We start from the raw sequence: 22,145 nt of genomic DNA, 5'->3' as shown, positions 1-22,145 counted from the left end.
GTGCAAGGAGCTGTGTAACTCTTTTTCTGCTGGCTATTTTTCTGCTCAAAAGCATACATAAATGCGCACACGAAGCTATTCTAATGGAGGATGGCATGCAAGGCAGAGAAGTCTAACATTAATGAGGGACTGATGTTGTCAAATGCTGTGTAGCCAACTTGAAGGCCAAAATGCAATTTAAAAAAATATAATTAAAATCTTGCCTCATCCATTATTTCACTAGCTAGATTTAGGTAAAAGCACTGTCTTGCAGCATCGATACCATAGCTACATTATAGTGACAATTAATAATTATCTTCTCTAAAGGATTACTTTACAATTGTAAGAACTGACCAAAATAATGTATGCAAAGCTCTTTGAACACTATACATATAGTATATATGGTAATTCCATGAAAATGTCAACCTACAGTCTCATTTTTCATTTTCATATATAGTTAACATGTTCTATATCATTTTAAAGATAATTTCCCAAAGTTTCAAAATGTCACTTTACAGATGAATAAAACAACCCAGGACTCAGCTACCGAAGTAAAGAAAAAGCATTTTATATGCGTTAAAACGCTGTGGCACCAAATGGCGCTGTGGAGTTCTGTCCTTTGCCAATGTGATTTCCCACTTTCAGGTTTACAACACATTTTCCTGAAACACTTTTTTTTGATGTGTCTTGATCCAGCCCCACAGTGTGCTATGCAAGATGACTCTGAATCTCTCTTAAGTTTCTTCTTCTTCTAAAGTTCAGTTAAAGAGTTCTCCAAGAAAATACATAATGGGTTAATGACTGTTTATTGTATTTATAGTTCTGCTTTCCCATTTGGTGAAATAACAATAAATTTTGCATAGGAACAAAATCAGATAAGCTTAGGAAAGCAAAGCATGAGTGTGTTGCATTGGGGGTGGGATATTTTCCCTCCTTCAACAAATGAAAAGAAAATTCTATGGGTTTTAATTTTATTCACTTATTTGGGGTTCTTATCATTATGAAAATGTGCTGAGATAGTAACTGAAATGTGCTTTACACCCTACAATTATTGTGATCAAAGAAACAGCACAATGGTCCAACTTACGTAGCATGCGTCATTTAAACCTCTTTTTAGGACTATGGGAAATGTGATTGTGCTGTAATGAAGTGCGGAAGAAGAAACAGCCATTGAAGGGCTGGTGTCAAATCGCAACTTTGTTATCGTTAAGTTTGAGATTGGGAAATTGAAAATAAAATTTGTTACCCAGGTGGTACGAGATGGTATTTATTAGTATGGAATCCTCTTCTTTCTTTTTTTTAAAAGGAGACTGCAGTAACATCTGTCATGCCTGCAAATGATAAATGTGCCGTAGGTTGAAAAAACCAAATTGTTCGGGTGTCGCCACAGCTAGGTGTAAGTTCCTCTGGGCATTACAACGTCCCACAAGTATGATGATGATCTGCACCTCGTGAATGCATAGTAAAATGTCATAGAGGCATTTATTTGTGGGTGTCTATCAAGGAATAATCACATGTTACATTGGCCACAGGTCATTTGCCAGAAAACATTTTATCCCCCATTTCCAATAAACATTATCTTGAATTTGACACTTGCCCATGAAATGTTTTGCCACATATGGGTGTGTGTGTGTGTGTGTGATTCATACTTCTAGAGAAAACATTTTTCCAAGCTACAGATAAATTATTGAGGTTGAAGTCTGTTACATTAGTCACATCTTTTTAAAAAACAATAAAAAGAGAGCACTTAAAATACCCGTGTCATACTTTTTGAATTATTTTTGTAAGGAAGATCAAGGCAGTTAAGAAACAAATACTTTAATGTTAATTGTTGTAAAATAATATTAGCTAAAAGACAAACTATTGGGTAAAAAAGCTTACAAATGTAACATTGCTACCATAGAATTGCCTTATAATGGCTCAATAGCAGTGCTTTTTGGGGGGAATGAAGGGGTACGCGTACCCCTAAACATTTTGTGAATCTAAGTTTGGCCTCATTGAGGGGCAGTATTTCAATATGAGTAGGAAAATGAGAGTACCCCTAAACATTTTTTAAGAAAAAAACCTGCTCAACAGTATATCACATCAGAGACCAATATGATTAATCTTAAATCAACAAGGAACCTCTAACAATAATTTGCTTTAATAAATAAATAAATTAAAATTAATATTGAGCATTATATTAAACATTACCCTCTTAGTCCTAGAAAACAAAAAGGCTTCTGGTTTGTTTGCTTAGCAGAACACAAAGCAGTTCAAATAGTGGTCATCACTGTGACTCTGGATAAAACCAGTCTACGAATGAGAACTGATATGAAAGAAAATCAAGTGTATTATTTTCTGTCCTGGTCCTAGAAAAGTAACATTCTTGTTTGTTCCTCAAGGTATTATTAACTATTGTTGCAAAGGGGTGTTGAATTCTGTCCAAAGAACTGTAAAGTATTGGAATGAAAACTGTACTTAGGTTTTCTGAAACCATCAATTTATAAGACACCATAAGAATGGGATATTTATGCATTGTGCAAGAAAAGTGTTCGCAGCTAACAGTTCCCTGTGTTCCTGTTACTGATCCGGATGCTGAGAAACCAGATTTGGGGATTTAGACCCAAATATTTGTCCTTAACTCGGTGATAATCTTAGGTGATACTATTGTGCAGAAGTGGGATGAGGAAAACCCCCTGGTCTGATCTTGTAGTATTACCACCTTTCCATGACTCAGCTCAGCAACTTGCCAACTTGAGAATGTCATTAAAATGTCATTGCAATTTATGACATGATAAGTATGTATTTGCTTGCTTGCTTTGTAGCCTTCTCTGGTTGTGATGCTTCCCCACATCATAGTTTCATAATTTGTCTGAAGCTGGGAAATATAAATGTGCAACTGGCCTATGCATGGGTGAAACAGACTTAAGATGGCTTGTGAACCTTTCATAAACGTTCCTCAGTGGATTTGGTCTGTTCCATCACTGCACAAATTTTGAGGGAACAATCCTTTAACAACCCTTAAAATCTTCATGTTTCTAATTGTCTAAGATGTGTTTCTTCTTCAGCCAGTGTGGTGTAGTGGTTAAGAGCGGTAGTCTCGTAATCTGGGGAACCGGGTTCGCGTCTCCGCTCCTCCACATGCAGCTGCTGGGTGACCTTGGGCTAGTCACACTTCTTTGAAGTCTCTCAGCCCCACTCACCTCACAGAGTGTTTGTTGTGGGGGAGGAAGGGAAAGGAGAATGTTAGCCGCTTTGAGACTCCTTAAAGGGAGTGAAAGGTGGGATATCAAATCCAAACTACTACTACTACTACTACTCTTCTTCTTCTTCTTCTTCTTCTTCTTCTTCTTCTTCTTCTTCTTCTTTATATTAGCTGGAAAGTGAGGATCCTATTATGTACTGTACAAATCCCCAGGGGGTGATGGGACATGGGTGATGTGCTACCACGCTTGGGGAGATTATGTGCTTCCACTTTGGAAAGTGGATTCTCTGAATTTCTTCTCCATATGTAGTCAGGATGTAGGATGAGAACATGAACCTTCCCAGGGAAGATATGCATATTTCTCAGCTTTGAGTAAGGTATGGAGATGTGGTGAGAGGAAGCATGAGTTTCTTAGGTTTCTGTGCTTTGTCACACCAAAAGCCACCTTCTGTCTCCAGGGAAACTAGGGCTGCATCATCAAACCTTTATTACCTGGAATTAAGGCCAGTTGAAGTCACTGGGCCTTACTTATGAGTTCAGTACAAATAGTTAAGATTGTGCTATTAGAGGTATTGATCAGCAAAATTGGGTTGAGGCTACGTCTGTGTGGATGGTGAAGATGATCACCCCAGAATGGAATGGAAGAAAACTTTGGTCAAGAGACTTGGGCTCATGATGGACATATTCCTGAACACCTGTCTTGAGGGGCAGAAGTATTTTTCTTGCTGGCTGACAAGGCCTTAGATGAGTTTAGACAATGCATTTGTGTGAATAAAGTACAAGGTTTGTTTCTCTATGTGGCTAGCAGCGCTGGCAACTTTCATGACTCTTCCTGTCTGTCCCTAAAACAACACAAAACTGTTTCTGCACAAGTTTGTCCCGTGACCAACAGAGAAAAGGACCAATAAAAGAGAAAGAAAAGGACCAATAAAATTTCAGAAACTTTAGAGTGTCAAAGATCAAAAAGAGACTGTACTCCACAGAAGAGCTCACTTCCATTTCTTTGCTTAATTTTTGTTTTTTTGTGAGCTCCGTGTTCTTCCCATAGAGTTTTGTTCATTTGCCTTTTATTTATTTTCTTGAGAAGAAGAGATTTGAACTTGTCTCTCCTTCAGTTCTGAAGCTGTTTGTGGACATTTGGGGATATGGCCCATAAACAATTTTGAACATATGTTGCCTTTTATTCTTGCTTGCTCCCAAGTGCTGTTTTTATTTTGCCTTTATTTTTCCACTTTCCACCTTCATCTGGATTCTTCTAAATGTTACCTATTGCATCCTGCATTTGTATCTCAGCTCTTCTTGGAACCCAAATAAATGGCTTCCTTTGAATTTCTGCCTGCAAAGATAGGACTTTCCTCTTTTTAAAAAACTTAAGATAAGTTACTATATAGCTGAAACACAGTAAATCATTTAACTAGTTTCGACTGTCTGATGTCCCTAGGGCTTTGGAGCATCTGGCTTGGTTTGGTTACTTGAAACGTACAGAGCTATTTGACTATTCTACTGGGATCACCCAACAGAAAATGTACTTCGCAAGGCTGACAAATTCTGGTCTGGATTATATGTGTTGATTTATGGACGAGCTGGTACATAGGTGATCCTGCCTGCCTTGTGACTTGAATTGCTTTCCTGAGCCCCTTAAATCTGGTTCAAACTGTTACTTCACACTTGCATAGCCAGCACTTAATATTGTTAACCACAATATATTGAATGCGTGAAAGGGTCATCACAGATATCCACCTTCCATTGATTTGAGCACAAAACTTTTCAAACCTGGTTACTTCACAGCATTGGCTACCTAACATCAAGTATCTAGAAACTGAATATAGAGAGATCAGATGATGTGTAATCATGGGTCAACCAGCCGTAGATAATTACTGTTGCAGATATTTCCCCGTTTGCTAGGGTTGTATAATATTTTCCATTCTTCCCAGAATGTTTCCCATTTCTCTAACAAGCAAATTAAGCTGTCCTAGTCATTCTGTAGCCATAGAGGACATTCCGAATGCCTGACTTCTCCTGCTACCCTCATTCTAAAGAGTTCAACACAAAGGTGGACTTGATCGGTATCATACTTTTTTGCTCATGAATTTTGGCATGAGACTCATATTCATGCTCATCTGTTATAAAGAAGTTTCCATAAAGAGTGAACTGTTGCTAATCTTAAATTTTGATCTGCTTAGCACCAAAGGACACTGGCATAAAAGCACAACACAGTTCACAGAAGGAGGGATATTTAGCTTCTGCTGCCATTGGGCCCTCAAACCTGATTGCCTAGCAGCCTTATTTATCACTCAGTGCCCTCAACAATAACACATTTCCTTTACCCCTAATTGCCTCAAAATTTCCTCCAGCTGCTGCTTCCCCCCCAACTTTGCCTTATCCATTAGACATATTTAAATTTTCCCTTTGTTTTGTAATCTACATTTTTTCACACCCTAAAATTACAGCCCTTTGAAGGCGCAAGTCCCTCCATTCAAATAGCTGAACACGGTGTAATTTTAGCATCATATAATTTCCTCCATAATTGCTAAATCATTTTCTTCCTCTTCTGCCACCCTTCCTTTTTATTTCTTGTTTTTTAAAGAAGAAGGAAGCTTCCAAGGAGGCAAAGCTAAAAGAGACAGGAGATTTAATAAAGCTAAGACTGCCTCGCCTCATGTTGCACTATGCCACTGAATCACAGAGCCATAAAACAATATCTCCTCTGTGTGCAAACTTTTCCTATCTGCTCTTCCATTCAATAAATCTTAAACTTTCTGGATCCACAAGTCATCTTAGGTTCACAAGTGCAAAACTCTTTCAAGTGTATCAATGAAATTCCCAAGTAGCATGCAACAAAAAGTATTAAAAACATAAAATGAAACTGTTTAGGGCATTTTTAAATTAAATTAAATTTTGTTTTACTTTTCACTAGTGGTGCCTTAGAGATGGGGAGAACTGACATTTATCAAAATAAAAGTCACACACTTTCACTCTCTTGTATCATGAATGTTTTGTCATAATGGATTTTCGTTTTAATGCTCCAATTACATTTGTAACATTCTTTCAAACTGAATAGCACTAATGACTTCCATTATTATTTACATGCTTCTTTAATTATAAGGTTTTGCATCTCACTCATAACAGACTTTTCCTTTCTCGCTCTCTCCACTACCCCAGATATAAGGCAGATGGATTTTAGATTTCTGACGCACAAAAGCTCATGATGATTTAGCCTACATTAATACCTCTTCGTAATGTGCCCACAATCTGAGCCCCTCACAGAGTTGTAAATTAAATAAAGGAAGAAGAAGAAGAAGTGGGTACGTTTCTCCTCAGGAAAATCACCAAACACAGAGATATATCAAATCTCTTTAAAGCAGTATATATGCAAATTTAATTGAAAACAAATATATATCAAACTGCTTCCCAGGAGAAATGGAAATTTCTCTAAATTAGTAGCACACAAAGCAATAATGTCTATTCTTAACACATTTAATTTTGCCTGACAGTTTCCTTTTAGTTAAGAATGGTTGCCATTCACTTGGATGGGGAGAAAAGCAAAGGTTGCACTTGGGGACCATGTAAAAACCCTTCACATGTCATATTGGATACAGCAGTCATTGTATTATACAAGGCTCTCATTTGCACTCACCTCAACAGTCAAAGGGACGCGGGTGGTGCTGTGGGTTAAACCACAGAGCCTAGGACTTGCCAATCAAAAGGTCGGCGGTTCAAATCCCCGCGACGGGGTGAGCTCCCATTGCTCGGTCCCTGCTTCTGCCAACCTAGCAGTTTGAAAGCACATCAAAGTGCAAGTAGATAAACAGGTACCGCTGTAGTGGGAAGGTAAAGGGCGTTTCCGTGCGCTGCTCTGGTTTGCCAGAAGTGGCTTAGACATGCTGGCTACATGACCCGGAAGCTGTACGCCGGCTCCCTCGGCCAATAAAGCGAGATGAGCGCCGCAACCCCAGAGTCGGTCACGACTGGACCTAATGGTCAGGTGTCCCTTTACCTTTACAACAGTCAAAATAACAAGCTACTAAAAGTATAAAACTGATCCAGGGAGATGCCCAGAAGTATTTTGCTGTGCATTGCTGTGCAAAACAAGAGTATAAGAATATCCTGCTGGATCAGGCCACTTGGTCCCTCTGGTCCAGAATCCTGTTCTCACAGTAGCCAACCAGATGCCTCTGGGATGCATGAAACCCAACCAATATTGCATCCTGTGCACAACAACACTCTCACCTGCTGTAGTTTCCAACAACTGGTATTCAGAAGCCTTCTGCCTTCAACGGTGGAGGCAGAACAAAGCCGTTGTGGTTAGGCAGTTAAACAGATTTATGTGTTAGAGAATGCCACCTGCCCCATGTTTTACTCTGCCTTAGGAACTCAATCACATTTACAATGCTGTGGCACACATCAGAGCTGGCAGAACATCCTAATTTCCCAGGCAGAGCTAGCCTACTGCATGAATACTAAAGGTGTCAAAATCCACATCTCGATAAGCCCTAAAATTTGGTGCAGCATTACTAGAAAAATCTGACATGGAGAATATTTGCACTTATCCATCAAGATGGGGGATTCAAACTGCACTGCAGAAACAGCTACAACGTTTTCAGCTTCCAGGAAAGCTGAAGTCTTGCAGACATTGATTTCGATAAAAGTCTGGAAACAGAACATTTGCAGAAGTATATACTTCTCCCCCAAATAGGGAGTTCGTAAGCACTCTGCAATGGTTAAGATACCTCCAATTCAGTCAGAAAGCTGGAATTTGAAAGACATATAAAATATATTGATTAGTAGTAGAAGAGGATAGAAGGGAGAGAGATTAAGATACTCCAGGAAACCCTGAAATCTCAAATTCGCATTGCGCAAAGCCTCTTCAAAAAAGTCTGAAACTAGAACTTGTTTGCACTCAAGTTGCATGAAGTTTACATTATAACTGGGGAAAGTGGATTAGGCTCATGGACCTTTGATAACTGGGCCAATGAGAAAATTTCAATCTTGTCACACAACTACACTTGCTAAAAATCCCTCCTCTCCCCCCCCCCAATTTTTTATTTTTTATTGTACAATACAGTCTCCACAGAGAAAGGAACATCACATTAAGTTTATGGTGTCATTTTACATGCTCTTAAAACATTAGCAGTCCATACAGGTTCTCCACCGACATGGATGTGGGGCTGGTGGGAGAGCTTTATTCTCCCCCCCCCCCTTACGTATGAAAAGAGGGGAGACCTGGTTTCATCAAGGTATTTTCCTTTATAATCCAATTTGCAACTCTTCTAAGCCCAGTTAGTCATTCTGAACTAGCTATATCCCAAATATTACGGAAGCAGATCTCAAGCAGTAGCTCCGCCTGGGAATTCCAGTGAGATGCTATCACTAGACATGTGGCTACCAGTAGAAAGGGGGGGGGTCGAATCTTTCTGCTGGATAGTAGGGTTGGAATCTGGGTTTAGTGAAAGCAGGGCTAAGGCTGGGTTGGGTGAGAGAGGTTGTTTTAGCCATTTTGGATATGATATAGAAGACCCTGGTCCAAAACATATAAACAGTTTTGCATTCCCACCAAGCATGAAAATATGTTCCAAGGATCCATACTCTGGCTTCTCCTCAAATCGTATAAATCTTTCACCTTTTACTACATAGAATCATAGAATCATAGAGTTGGAAGAGACCACAAGGGCCATCGAGTCCAACCCCCTGCCAAGCAGGAAACACCATCAGAGCACTCCTGACATATGGTTGTCAAGCCTCTGCTTAAAGACCTCCAAAGAAGGAGACTCCACCACACTCCTTGGCAGCAAATTCCACTGTCGAACAGCTCTTACTGTCAGGAAGTTCTTCCTAATGTTTAGGTGGAATCTTCTTTCTTGTAGTTTGGATCCATTGCTCCGTGTCTGCTTCTCTGGAGCAGCAGAAAACAACCTTTCTCCCTCCTCTATGTGACATCCTTTTATATATTTGAACATGGCTATCATATCACCCCTTAACCTCCTCTTCTCCAGGCTAAACATGCCCAGCTCCCTTAGCCGTTCCTCATAAGGCATCGTTTCCAGGCCTTTGACCATTTTGGTTGCCCTCCTCTGGACACGTTCCAGTTTGTCAGTGTCCTTCTTGAACTGTGGTGCCCAGAACTGGACACAGTACTCCAGGTGAGGTCTGACCAGAGCAGAATACAGTGGCACTATTACTTCCCTTGATCTAGATGCTATACTCCTATTGATGCAGCCCATAACTCTTACATAACTCTTAAAGGTGAAGAACCCCCATCAGCTTCTGCACCTGGTCACCTACCCTCGAGACCTGCCGCCAAGCACAGAGTAAGAGAAACTGAACATGGCATGGGATGTTTTGCTATAGGAGATCTAGTGGCTCGCCAGAGTTGTATTTGGGGGAAGGATTGCTTCTGTGAGTGTCTAGAAACACAGATCTGTGCATGCAGAACTGCAAGCTTCACTTCTTTGTATCTTGCATAGTCTTCAATAAAATGTCATTAGATTGCATTATTTTCATTGTGCTATGGAAGCTCTTTAGCACAAAGTATTTGTCCTCTCAGGTATGTCCCTAAATGTGCCTTCGTTCAGTAATAATTGAGATCTGTGGGAACATGTAATGAAGAAAATGAATAATGGGGTGATCTGGGTAAGAAGAAAAATGTAAGGGAAAAAGCTGTTCTAAGGAAACCTGCCCCGTTTTGTAAGGGGTTGCTGAAACCAGTTTGTTTGGGGGGTGGGAAGTATTGTGTATTAGGCTCACAGCCAGTGATGGGCAAATGCCGGTTTCTTCTTTTTCCAAATCATTTGAAAGTCCTTATGAAATTCATCAGCATTCTAGTGCATTTTTTGCCTTATATACACATTTTTGCAAGCAGTTTCCAACATTTGGTATATCACCCTTTATCTGATGATCACAGGGTGGTTCACAACAAAGATACAAAATGAGGAGAACCCAAACTACATAAAAAACCCAAGAAAACAAAAACAAACCAATAGCCCCCTCCCTACAAACCCATTTAGAAGGACATAGATTGTTTGCAGAGTACCTGGGGGAAAAGAAAATTGCTGCAGAAAACTTAATCCTCAAAGGATGACTAAAAACATTAGCATTAATATTATGATTTCTTTGCAGAAACCCATGAGATTGTATAGATAAAGGGAATAAACCCTATTACACGGATTCTTAGATGTTAATTTCGACTGGCAGAAGCCTAGCCAGGAAAACTTACTAAGCATGGCTATAATATGATCCAAGTGGATAACTACCATCAACCACATTCTGGGACAAATGGCAGCTTCATTACTGTCTTCAAGGCCAGCCACACATAAAGGACATTGCAGCCATTTACCCTGGAGGTAGTAAAAGCATGAACTGCTGGGACCAGGTTTCATTTCTTCTGAGAAGGGCACAATTGGTGTACAAGATAGAGCTGATGAAACATATGCTTTATCTGAGCATCTGGGTGTGGAATTGAGTCCAGGAGAACTCCCAAATTGCAGAAACATTTGCTTCAGGTGGAGTGCAACTCCATCCAAAACAGGCTGAACAACTGATCTGAGATCATCAGGACATCCAAACAAGAATGTTTATCTCTTATCAGGGTTGAAACCCATTACATCTATTGCAGGCATTCAAATTTTGATGTGTTCCCTATCAAAATATAAGTATATTTTATTTATCAACTGATAAGTATTCATTATTTTATTTTGTTTATTTGTTTATTTTAAAACACCTTATATCCTGTCTTTGTCCTAAGACTCCAAGATGGTTAAAATAATAAAACAATAAGGAGTGGGGAGTGGGGGTAGAAATCAACACTATCGTAAAATAGAACAATGCAGTGAAGTATTGCAAGCAAGCAGGTTTTCTAGAAAGCTTGATGTTTATCAGACTGAAAATTCTGACCCTGTGCATCAAAGAGGTAAAACATATGTACCAGATTTGCATGTGCACACATACAAGCCAGTTGCATTAGCTTTGTGGCAAATGACAAACTGTGGCATCATGTCTACTCAGAAATAAGTCACATTGAATTCAAAGGGGATTCCTCCCAAATAAATGGTTTTAGACCTTCAGGCTAACTTGGCCAGATGTGTCATTTTGAAATTGCTAATAGGCTTCATAGCTGTTCTAGCAATGCAGGCTTTCTTTCTTCTACCAATACATAAAACTAGGAGATCAATTAACAAGTACAAAAAGACACACTCCTCAATGAAAACGCACAATAAAACTGTCCCCAATACACAGACAAATGGATTCTCAACCTGGAGGAGCTGGTAAATATGTCAGTATACTATAATCAGAAAGTGGCGAATAATACAATTAATTTTGCCAATGTGGCTAATCTGCCACAATGACTGGGCGTTCAGTGCAGAGGTGCTGGTGTTGTTTGGGTTGTAGATTAAGCCAACAACATCACATGCTCATGCAGTTCCAAGAAAAACTCACCTCTCTGGAAACAATGCAAACTACAAATCACATTGCAGTAACTCTTTTCCTGATAAAAGTCATACATACCACTTACCTTCAAAAGAAAAGTTGCGCAAGTACACAATCTGAATTGATTTCAGAGGAGCTAATGGAGAAATCTTCTACCAGCTGAACAGAAGCTCTGCTCATTTTATTCAAGGTGTTCGGCAAGCTAAACAAGATGCACGTCTTACTGTTTGCAAATGCTTGGTTTCAGTTATGCATCTGTTACACAATTGCTTCTTCTATATTCTGAGTCATTGGTAGTGTCCAAAAATAGTCCTTTCATCTTAAATTAAGAGAAGAGCATTATAGATCACGCAGACGGAAAATCCTGTCTCCTTGCTACTAACAAATATGCTACAGGGCCTTAGACTAAGAAAACTGCTGTATTATATCTTAATGCTAACAGATGCTACTGCTGGCCTGCTTAAGAGATCGAGAAAGAAAAGAAGTGGGTGGAAACAAAAGAGAGAAGGATGAGGGATTTACAAATGAATACATTATTTGCACACATGTAGGTATTGGGGAAAGGAAAATTAAAAGCATAAGAAGGGGTGTTCACCTGTTACGGTCAACAAGAGTACAATCTGTGTACCTATGTACACATAGTTGAGCTGTACACTTGTACCATTGCCCACATGTAGCATTCAACAGGTGTATAGTTTATGTAGGTATGTACACAACAGTTGAGATGTACAACACAACAAACATACACCCTTTCACACAAACACTTGTACATATGTAGACAACAGCTTGCGCCTGCATTCAGTGCAAAGAATGAACAAGCATTACACTTATAAGAATGGTGAGCTACTTCTGGCTCATAAGACATGTGCTTTTCAGTTCCTTCTTCTACTCTCCAAAGTTTCATAATCAATTAATTTTCCTTGACAAATTCATACTGTATTGGTTGTACCTTTCTGTTTCCAAAAAGATGTTCCAAAGTGCATGTTAGTTCCTGAGAGGAAACAGAAAATAAGCAGACCAGTACCCAAAGTTAGCCAAAGTTGAGTCAAGACCATTGGGTTCAATAAGCATGTTTAGGTACTGAAGTAAGATTATTTGCATCTGCCCAACTTTGGCAAGCCACATTTTGGGAATAATTCACAGGACTTGTTGCTAGGTTCCATGTCTCTAGGATCCTACTTCAGCCTTCATCACAACAGTGGCTCCCTGACTTAGATTTATCTTGTCAAGTGTGTCAGAATCAAGGTCCTTTCCGGAGATAGATTCCAATTTATACAATAAATATACAACATTTAAAAATCCATTTGATTCAAAATTAATAGAGTGGTACCTCGGGTTAAGAACTTAATTCGTTCTGGAGGTCCGTTCTTAACCTGAAACTGTTCTTAACCTGAGGTACCACTTTAGCTAATGGGGCCTCCCGCTGCCGCCGTGCTGCTGCTGCTGTTCTCATCCTGAAGCAAAGTTCTTAGCCCGAGGTACTATTTCTGGGTTAGCGGAGTCTGTAACCTGAAGCGTTTGTAACCTGAAGCATCTGTAACCTGAGGTACCACTGTACTCAGTTGTAGTCTGCACAATGAAAAAGGCAATTTGCAAATAACAGCCTTGGTTTTTGTGTGGTTCTTATTATACATGCATTCCTTTGGCTCCAACTAACTTTGCAAAAAGTTGCAAACGTGTATTTCCTGTAGGCCAGATCCCCATATTTTTTAAAGCACCTAGGGTAGTATACATAGTTTTGGTCACTGTTGGATTGCTGTTTCCAATCACCCACCCTCTCTTTCCTCTTCCAAAGATCTCACTCTTGGAAATGACTTGTATCTACCATCTCCTGCAACAGGGCTAGACATTTTTTCTTCCAAACCAAGTAACAATACCTGACCTTTAGCAAAACTACCAATCTGTCCTTAGCTGAACTAAGTAAGATAAAGATAGGAAAATACCATCCTTTCAAAAACATCTTAACCCAACTCTTCTGGGGTAAGGGGAAAAAATTAATAATTTAATCAAGGCAAGCTAGGATCAATCATGCTATTTGAAAGGATTTCCTGATGAATGACAAGTCATTAAATGGACCTGCTGAGAAAACAAACCAGCCCATGTGAGGTCTCAATAATGTGATCTTGGAATGTCAAATGGAGGCGGGGAATTGAGGAGCAAAACTATTGAACCAAAGGGAAATATTAAAAGTAAGGATTGTTCAGTTTTCTTGTGAACTTGTAAAGAACAAAGCTACAACAGGTGGCTTGAACTGTTTGATCAATGATTGTTAACTCCTCTTCATAAAGAACAGTTTGTTCAGGTCTTTTTCTTCTTCCTCTTCCACACCCCAAGCATTATGCAGTTATAGAAAGGTGCTTTTTAAATGCATTTTGGCTGAGACATTATGCAGGTACACAACAAGCTAACCAAAGGCTGCAAATTAATAGCTTAGGACTAATAATTGCTCATCCTCTGTACAGCAGAACATTCAGCCCAAATCTGCATGTATGCCTATATTTCATTAACTCTTTTGCCCCAGGAAGTGAAGATACTGTTCTCCTTGCCTAAGTTCTGATGTGACTCTTGATTCAGCACAGAAACTCTGTGGATGTTAAGGGTTATCTGTGTGCTCTATTGTCCTTACCTTTCCGTCAGAAGCTACCTAGGCTCATCCAACATATTTTGCTGCCTGAGATAAAGGGCAAGATGCTGACTCCTCTCTGTTGCCATATTTTGAAGAGCAAAAAAGAGGACACATTTGCCAACTTCTGCTTTTAACCATGGATTGCTATGATGACCCTCATTTCAAAACAGAGGACATGTCCTGGAAAAAGAGGACATATGGCAACCTCCCCATACGGAGGATTCCCATGTTACTTCAACAATGGTGGTGAGATCTACTGAATCTCAGATAGCATGGTTAGTTTAGGGGGGTGGGCCAGGGAGGAGGCATGGAATACACATATTTTTTCACTTGAAAGGGGAATGGTTGGGAGGGGGTGACTTAGGAGGAACAGCTAGAGGGCTGTCATCATCCCCACCCCCCCCAGCATTTGCTGGCTGAAGTGGTCACCTCATTTTGCCCAACAGTAGGGCCGGCCCTGGAAGTTACCATAACAGTGTACAACCAATCCACATGTAGCCCATCAAATGAAAGCCTGGCATGTCAGGCTGAAACTAGACAGAGAGAAGGGTGGGTGCTGTAAACCCATGCCTTCCTTCATTCGTTGTCTGGTGACATTTAGTGGGAAAAGTGTGGGTGACGTCATCACAGTAGCATGTCCTCACCACTCTGCTCCATAGGCTGTCATTGGGGCAAGGAAATGCTACAATCCTGGCATCAAGTAAGGCCTTTCCTTTTGAGTATATTGCTAGGAAAACACGTATGGGTGGCAAGTACTTGTGTCCCCATAGTCCTTTGGGAAAATGTGTTAAACAGAAAAGAAGGAGCTGGGCCCATGCGCCATTGCACCAAGCCAACAGTGCAGGGTGGGCCTTTCTGGGCAGGGTGGGGATAAGGCTTAGTGTTGTGCCCAAACCCATCCCCCAATTTCTTGCCCTGAGAAAGCATTCTTTCCCTGAGAAAAAGGCTGCTGTTTCTCCACAATCTGCCTCTTTCTCAGAACACCTTCAAATTCCTTTAGAATTTAAGAAGCTGCTGGATCAGACCAAAGGTCCATTGAGTTCAATATCCTGTGCTCACAGTGCCCAACCCGATGCCTGTGAGAAACGCACAAGCAGGACTTGAGCAAAAGGGCACTCTCTTTTTTTCCTGCCATTTCTAGCAACTGATATGCAGAATCATTACTGCCCCTGACCAATGAGGGTCTGGTGGTGATGACATGGGATACTATGTGATCCCTGTATGGCTGCCAACATGCTGTGAAGAAGCCATTTCAGGAGTCTCTCTTCTTGTTTGCTTTAAAGCCACGGTTCTCAACCTGTGGGTCCCCAGATGTTTTGTTTTTTTTAAAAGATATTTATTGAGTTTTTCCACCTTTATACATTAAAAAATCAAAAAGAAAAAAGAAAAAAGTTAAAAACACATAAAGTTTACAATCCTTATTTTCAATAACATATTTCCCTGACTTCCCCACACCTCCCCTTCTTATATTCCAATTCAAATTGTTAATTCAACAAGTTATTGTCCCCAATTTTTGACCTTTTTATATTTAATTCATTTTAATAAAAAAACCAATTTTAACTTATAAACATCAGTATTTAAACATCAGTGCTCATTCTTAAAACTTTTTTCTAAAGTCGACCCAAATTCCCTTCCACGAATTCCCCAATTTTCATACTAATAACAAAACAAAATAAAAAAAACAGATTATTATTCTACACCCTTTGGATTCCCAAACCCCACCCCACCCTTTCCCGGTTTCAATCCCCAACAAATGACCATCAGTCTTAGCCTACTATCAGCCTGGAGACCTCACGTCCGAGGCTCTTAATTCTCTCTCAATTCCTCTCTGCCGGTTTTTTTGGTAGTCCTTAATATTAAACACCAGATCTCGGAGAAGCTCTGTCCCGATAGGGTCCATATTTCTTCCAGCCAGACCTCCATACTTAAAAGTGGAGCCTGAATCTTGTTTCTTACTCCTTTTAAGTCCAAATGTCCCAAAAGCTCCAAGTTTCACCTTAATCAAATTTGTAATCCATAGGTCTTCAGATCTCTACATAAGGAGATCTCTCCATTCTTCAATCTCCAATTCAAAACAGATTTTCATCATCCAGTACTTATTTTCCTTTGTAGCCATCATGTCAGGCCTCTGGCTCTCCTTTGTCATCTGCAACATTACATCTCCTTCCTTTTCCTCAGAAACAACATATATCTCTTTCTCCACACTCTCAAATCTTTCAAGTTTCTCTTCTTGTCCAGCTGCATGGACTTCATGAGTCAAGTCCTTATCAAATTCAATGGATTTGTTTACTGTTAAGTCCAGAGTTGCAACATTGGTAGCCAAAACATCAATTTGGCCTTGTAACTTTCCCAAGAGAAGAAACACTCTGTCCAATTTAGCTTGAATTTTTCCTCCTTCAGCCATTCTTGTAATGTCCCAAAATCCCCTCTAGAGGGATTTTGGTTACTTTATCTTCCTTCCAGTTCAAATCCAAAAATCAAGTTAGTTTGTATCAGTTCTTCCTTGTTTTCAACAAAATATAACCAAATTGTAGCAAATATATCCAGCAGAGATAGCAGAAACAAAGTTCTCTTTTTCCTTCTTGCCAGCTAATATGACAGCTGTCAAACTCTTCTATATCTCCTCAACAGGCTCTCTCGCGGATCACTCCCGGGTCCGGGGGGGGGGGTGGCACTTCAGCTCTCAAAATTAGCTCCTATCCTCCAGTGAAATTACTTATACTGCCAAATCGTGAAATTCATGTCTTTTACCCAATAAAGAAGAAGAAATTCTCTTGACCTTAGTTAGCTAGTCCTTGCTTTAGATTATTTATAAGACGGGGAGACGGACTTCCTGTTTGCGCCTTCCCCGATCGTGCCTAATTCAAAAAAAAATTTTCCTTTACAAATCCAATTTCCGCATTACTCACGGGTTGTTGCTTTTAGAGTCCAATTGTTCACAAGAAGAAGTCAGCGCTCTCCGACCATGGCATGCGGCTTCACTCCGCAGGAGAAGCAGTCGACTCTCAGCACCGCGCCGCTCACCCCGTTCCCCGTTCCGAAGCCTTTAAAAAGGCTCCTTCGCGGGTCGGGGGGCGCAAATGGTGCCCGCCGAGTCACCAAGTTCACAGGCTTCAACGCCTGTGATTTCTGAGGGTCCCCGCGTCGCCGCAGCGGGAAGACCCGGATCCTGCAGAGCCGATTCCCTCCGGAGCTCAGAGGGAATCCGCCATTAGCCGATGGCGCTAACCCGGAAGTGGGTCCCCAGATGTTTTTGGACTACAACTCCCATCATCCCTAGCTAGCAAGGCCAGAGCTCAGGGATGGTGGGAGTTGTAGTCCAACAACATCTGGAGACCTACAGGTTGAGAACCTCTGCTTTAAAGGAAACATGCTGAAATAGCAGCAGACGAGGCTGTGTACAGATTTGAAAAGATGAATTTAAGCTTAGGCCGCAGAAAGGAAATGGAGCTTTAACTGCTTGCCCTCTGAAATGGCACCTTTCACAGTGAAGGATCAAACCTCTGAGAAATTCAGAACCAAGGGCATCTTACCCATAGAAGCTGGTGGCGCGGGCACCAGGGCGCCAAGTTCTGGAGGGCACCAGGGAAGAGGCAGAGGCTGAATGCAGTGCCTCCCAGCATCAGTTCACCGCCCATACCCACCTCCGCCATGCCGCGCCGAAGCAGTGCCACACCCGGAGCCTCCATCTGCCGTGGCCACCGTGGCATGAAGTGGCCAGTTGATTCCAACCTCCACCTCTTCCCCGCCGGAGGAGCCACCCTCCAGCCGCTGCCCGCCTCCTCCAGCCCCGCCGGCAGTGCCGTCCTCCCTAAAAAAAACTCTGGGAAACGGGGGTGGGGGTGGAGGGAGCTTTGCACCACGGCGCCGGATATGCTCAAGACAGCCCTGTTCAGAATCATACCAGCCATGACTAGATGCAGGAAGTGCAATGGACAATAATGTGAGCTGAGGTCCTGAGCTGAATGTTTGCTTCAGCAATGCATTCGCAAGGTGGCATGAGCCAAACCACGCTGTCTCGTGCCCATCTCTTCTCAAACTGTCCTGCTGCCCTGGGCTTCTCTGGAGGAAGGTGCAGAATATAAATTTTAACTCAACAAACAAACAAACAAACAAACAAATGTGAGGATGATAATACTGGCCTACATCAGAGGATTGTTCCAAGGATAACTGAGATACTGAATGCCAAGGGCTCTGAGCACCCTGAAGCATAAATGTCATTAGCTTTGAGCTACTTACTCTGGGCTGAGCAGTTGCTCCTAGATCAATTCTCCTTCAATTCCAAAATAATGAACTGCCATCATATCCGTATTTGAGATAGCACCTTTGTGCTTTGAGCACTCTGCAACACTCAGTATTCTCTGGGAAAGTTAAGATAGGAAACGTCACCTTTATTGTAGCATCTGCCATAACAGATTACAATGATTCTCTCGTACCATTCTGGGCAAATACAAATTTTACACTGTCTGTTTTTAATTAGGGATTGCACTCTCCTTTATACTTATTTGATCTTGTCAGTTTCAAAGCTGTCCTTTAATGCTTGGCTGGCAGTTTTTAATTGCTCGCCAAATGCTTATTATAAAGCTTTCGTAAAAACCGCGCATTGTTCACAGTGGATAGCTATTGCCAAAACCAACCAACCAACCAACCAACCCCAACCTGTTGCTATTGCAACTGGTGACTGAAATTATTGTACATAATATGATGGTCATTTCAACCTAGACTGCCAGATTCAACTCTCCCATTTTACCTTATATAATCTCTAGCAGTTGGAAACTTTGCAGCAAAGTTTAACACAGACAGTCCTTTCCATCACTGCAGAACTGCTCCATCTGTTGCCTTTCTACCTACCAATGACCTGGATCCTAAGACAATGTAACTTAAGGAAACTCAAGGAAAACAAGCTTCCCCCTCCCCCCACCACCACTGCAACCAGCTGTGCCCCGCCTCTCCAAGACCATATGGAACATGGCAATGGGGGCTTATGTGAACTTCTTTAACTTAACTTAGAATCCAACCCTGATTTTGAGCAATTCCACCCTTACAAAGAAAACCCTGATGCCCAAACTAAATCATTTAAGGGGATCCCTTGATCTTTCAGACAGACCTTTCAGAGGGGGTGCAAGTGGCTGTAGGGAGGAGGAAAGGAAAGGAAACTTCCCTGAATTTCCTTAAATTAACTTATCTTCAGTTTTGAGCCACAGTTTGTAAAGAGATTTGGCCAGCAATTCATTTTAAATGTTCTGAAGGGTCACCAGCACTGAAACGCTTTTACTCCCTGACATGTTTAATTTGATCTGGAACCTCCAAATGCATCTTCCCTTAAACTCAGGTTGGGAGCAGCAAAACTCAACCGAGGAATTTCTCAATCCCTATCAGAGCTTCTTCGTTTTTCTTTGAAATCCCTTGCTTATCAGGCCTTGAGCAGGAACCTCCGTATTTGCATTGCATGTTGCTTTAGGTGAAGATGCAAATCTGTTTTAGGTGAGGATGTAAATCCATCAAATTCTGCCAAAAGTGGAAGGGAAGGCCAGTGCAAATGGTTCAACTCAGCTGAAACACATGTAGACGAAGCTAAAAGAATTTCCATCGGTGCTGCTCTGAATATTCTCTGCTGAAGGTAGAACATTCTGAACATTCTGAATATTCTCTGCTGAAGGTGAATATTCTCTTGCAGAAGGTAAGTTCTGGGTAGAATTCTCCCATCCTCATTTTTATTTTCATTAAAAAAAATAACATTATATTGTAACAATATGTAGCCAAACCCATTATACGTTGAAAATACTTGCTTCCAATGCAGAAAAAGAAAACAAATGAAGAAAGATAAAACGGAATATGAACTGGGGAGAGGATAACAAAACTCTACAGGCACCGCTTGGCAAGGGGTTGGACTCAATGGCCCTTGTGGTCTCTTCCAACTCTATGATTCTATGATTCTATGTGTGTTCAGCATGTGCATGACTGCTGACACATGTGTGATTTTTGGCACTGAAAGAGGACAGGGTGGGGGCGGAATGGGCCAGAATGTGCATTGGACAGATGCATGCAGCGGCTGGGAACAGAACCCTCACGTAAGCAGGAATTTGCCTGTATAGCACCATGAATAAACTAATAGGAAAAATAGCATCATTTTTAATGTTATTCCTGAAATGTAAAAAAAAAAAAAAGCTCCACTCATCCTCATTGCTTGTTTATTTTTAAGTATGCTTCCCCCCCAATTCTGTTTCTGGGAATGTTCAAGGAGGCAGGAGAGGATATATTGTTTAATAATATCCTTCCTAACTTGCACTAGCAAGTTCTATAACTTAGCAGAGTTCTAACATTGCCCTTTTAAATACACAGTGGTTAGCTTGTTGCAAGCTCGTTTAAGCTTCTCAATATAGGATTCCTGGTAATCCCCTTTCGGTAAAGGTACCCCTGACCGTTAGGTCTAGTTGCGGATGACTCTGGGGTTGCCGGGGGAGCTGGCCTTTATCCGCAGGCTTCCAGGTCATGTGGCCAGCATGTCTAAGCCACTTCTGGTGAACCAGAGCAGTACACAGAAATGCCATTTACCTTCCCACCGGAGTGGTACCTATTTATCTACTTGCACTTTGACGTGCTTTTGAACTGCTAGGTGGGCAGGAGCAGGGACTGAGCAACGGGAGCTCACTCCGTCACAGGGATTCAAACCGCCAACCTTCTGATCGGCAAGCCCAAGAGACTCAGTGGTTTAGACCACAGTGCCACCCGCACCCCATAATCCCCTTTACTCCCCCTTAAAAAGAATAGACACAACACAATCTTGTGTAAAAAGTATAAAATAAGTTTACTCACACATTCAGTTCACAGATGGATCCCTGAAGGCAGACTTAGTTATAGAAGTACAGACAAGTAGAATCTATCTTATAAGGAGATAGTCCCTTTGTGCTCTTTTGGCTGGAAGCATTGTTGCTTCTGCGAGGAATGGAGTCAAAGAGAAAGGAGGAGGGCTGTGTGCCTGGTCCTTTTGTCACTTGGACAGGTAAGGTCACGCCCACCTCTAGTCACATGAAAAGGGATGTTTGCTCCAGCCAGTAGAAAACTTCCTGTTTCCTCCTGGGCTGGAATGTTGTATTTGACTGCTATCTGTGTTTCACATCCCACACTGTCTGGTGTCTGTCGGAACTGCTTTGCTCAATAGAAAGCTGGTTCTTTCTCCTTCTTGAATTGGTTACATGGATGATCCCAACGAAGAATGGAACGTACGACAGCAGACCACTACGTATCAAATCAGATCTATGCGGCGATGCCACTGTGCATAAATAAAAGAACCCTAAGTGGGGAGCTTGGCAAGAAAAGCTGAGAAGGAGTGACATGAAAAAAAAATGGTGCAAATCCCAGCATAATTGGAATGACTTAGCAATTTTTTTTCAGGAGTGGAAGCCGAGGCTACACTTCTGGACCCACTTTTGACAATAAAGGAAACAGAAGGAAAATAGGTCTCCATGTAAGGTGAGTTTATCAGCTATTACTTTCCACAAATATTGCCTGGACTTTCTCTTTTGCCGCAGGAAGGACCACCAACAGCAGCTGCCATGGCAGAACAGGGGGCGGGAGGAGCCTTCATAGTTATTTGATATGGCGAGAGCTGAATTTTGCATGTTGACTTGAAGCAACAGCCCAGTTCCTTAGCTGTAAGCTTCTAGTATACAGTAAATTACTCATACTGTTTCTGCAGCACTCCTCGTTTTGCGGGCTTTTAATAATGCATTTGAATTTCCTGACCCTTCATGCAAATAAAGAAAAACTCTTAAAGGAAAGGGAACCCAGAGTATAGTCTGGGAACACTAATAAACACAGTCGACTGTCTCTAGGGAGAGAAAGAGCTGTTGAGAAAACTAGGCAAGCTTTAAATTGTCTTATGAAAACTAATTATTGGTACATGACCGTTTAAATCTGGGAGGTGTA

The 22,145-nt window shown here is 41.2% G+C and overlaps 1 protein-coding gene across 2 annotated transcripts in view; it reads right to left on the bottom strand.

The window, feature by feature from the left end:
- The window catches only part of ARPP21 (cAMP regulated phosphoprotein 21), a 255,503-nt gene that overhangs the window by 179,491 nt on the left and 53,867 nt on the right, over positions 1 to 22,145 (bottom strand). The window contains exon 1 of one of the 2 annotated variants that reach the window (XM_053359482.1): positions 11,676 to 11,960. The exons of the other annotated variant lie outside the window; for it this stretch is intronic. The gene's annotated coding sequence lies outside the window, so the exon portion shown is untranslated. Of the gene's footprint in view, positions 1 to 11,675; positions 11,961 to 22,145 lie in introns of those variants that run through there. 2 annotated transcript variants of the gene reach the window in all.

The sequence above is a fragment of the Podarcis raffonei genome, chromosome 12 (assembly GCF_027172205.1).
Source record: "Podarcis raffonei isolate rPodRaf1 chromosome 12, rPodRaf1.pri, whole genome shotgun sequence".
In the NCBI taxonomy this organism is placed as follows: domain Eukaryota; kingdom Metazoa; phylum Chordata; class Lepidosauria; order Squamata; family Lacertidae; genus Podarcis; species Podarcis raffonei.
The sequence above is the reverse complement of the archived record's forward strand: the minus strand, read 5'-3'. Positions and strand labels throughout refer to the sequence as shown.